General features: G+C 39.9%; 1 long non-coding RNA gene across 2 annotated transcripts; it reads left to right on the top strand.

The window, feature by feature from the left end:
• The first annotated feature begins 6 nt into the window (after nucleotides 1–6).
• On the top strand, nucleotides 7–1,534 carry LOC123177756 (uncharacterized). 2 transcript variants are annotated; one of them, XR_006489108.1, is made up of 2 exons: nucleotides 7–904; nucleotides 1,429–1,534. It is a non-coding gene; the product is annotated as an uncharacterized lncRNA (long non-coding RNA). The 2 variants fall into 2 exon arrangements; XR_006489109.1 differs by having other exon boundaries at nucleotides 7–917.
• The last annotated feature ends 175 nt before the right edge of the window (nucleotides 1,535–1,709 follow it).

Raw genomic sequence — 1,709 nt, 5'->3', positions numbered from 1 at the left:
ATCTCAACCTCCACTTGCCAACTGCTACTTCCCTTCTCTCAACCCTCGCTGCTCCTATCTCAATGCTCCCACCGCTGTTGCTCTCTACCTCTCTGCTGCTCCTCTCCCACATCCCTGCTGGCTGCTACTACCTTTCCCCAAAAGAACTGATGCTCTCTCACTGCTGCTGCACCTTCTCTCCTTGCTGAACCTCTGCTACTGTTAAACTGCATCTCTCTCATTGTGTAATTTTGTGAACAGTTACTGTGGAGACGTGATCAACTATATTTTGTACTAGTTCAATATTTTATGCCATGTTCATCAGCTAGTGGTTTGTAAAACTTCAGATTACTTCTCGTGAATTATGTGTTGAAATTTAGTGTGGAGTTGTAATCTGTTTTACTATTTCAATGTATGAGAATTTTCTGTCAGTTAGTTTCCTGTGATATCCTGATTACATATTGTGATTATTTTGTGTTGATGTGGCTCTCTGTAGAAGTGAGATGTATGAACATTTAAAGTCCATTCCATGTGATAGCTTTGTCCCTGTGACAAATATGTTTGTAATGCGAAACATATCTATTATGCTATATGTGTTCATGTCCTGTCGTTTCCCTTTATGTTAGTTTCTAATTTCTCAAGCCTAAAAAAATACCAAAAATACAGTGATTGCATTCTTATCCCCCCTATGCTTGTTTGCATCTTCTTTGTCGACGTTTTTTATGAAATATGATAGTTTAGGTTTATTTCCCTCAATCATCATTTGAATTGTATTATCTAGATTTAACTGAGCATAGACGCTGATGTGCCTAGTCCCTATGGAGAACATGACACACTTGCAGATTTGGGCGAAATACCCCACTGTACTTACACCCGATCATTTTGGAAGGCGCACCAGCACGACGGCCTGTCCGTGGGATCGGTGGTATGTTCCTTTGGTGAGACCAGTAAAATATTATCTTTGTTGCTTCCTTCAAATCCAATAAGTGGTTCTACCACAATGTTGTGTTCCTAGTGATAGGTGTCTCTCGGGATCATGCTCTCTTTAGGAACCTTGTGGCACAATCCACATTTAAACTGGCTGATATTCTTTTATCTTTATAAAAGTTTAAAATGGTCAAGTCTACTAGTATCCTGCCGCTTTAAAGCACTCCTAACCATTAATTTTCACTAGCTAAGTCCAAAGCATGCATCATTCGGAGATCTATTTTACTAGGACATTCTTTATCAGTTTACTATTCACTATCTTGCCTTTGTCATATTCCTTTGCTTGAGGACAAGCAAAGATTTAAGTGTGCGGGAACTTGATAAGTATATTTCACATATATAATTCGCACTCAAATATACCATCTATTGTGATCTATTCATCCATTCTTGCTATGTTTGATTGACTGTTTGCATGATAATCATAAAAAGGGAACATTTACTAGTCATTTGTTTCTTTTGCAGAAAAGTGCGCAAAGGCACTATAAACTTCATGATTCCGACTATGAGACTAAGGGAAATAATAAGAGGAGGGACTGATTATGAAGAATTAAAGACCCAGGGGGGATTGCTAAAAAAGAATGGGGATCTACTTGAGGCAAAAGAAGAGAATTAGGAGGGCCAAAATGCAAAGGTGCAGATGTGAAGAGGGGATCAAAATCCCTAGCAGCCTCCATTCCCAAATCGGGCCTGGCACTTCTCTCTTTCCCTCACCCTCCTTCTCCACCTCCGGCCGACGCCATGGC

This window comes from Triticum aestivum, unplaced genomic scaffold (genome assembly GCF_018294505.1).
Source record: "Triticum aestivum cultivar Chinese Spring unplaced genomic scaffold, IWGSC CS RefSeq v2.1 scaffold278718, whole genome shotgun sequence".
In the NCBI taxonomy this organism is placed as follows: domain Eukaryota; kingdom Viridiplantae; phylum Streptophyta; class Magnoliopsida; order Poales; family Poaceae; genus Triticum; species Triticum aestivum.
Note: the sequence above shows the minus strand (reverse complement) of the source record. Positions and strands in the feature narration are given on the sequence as shown.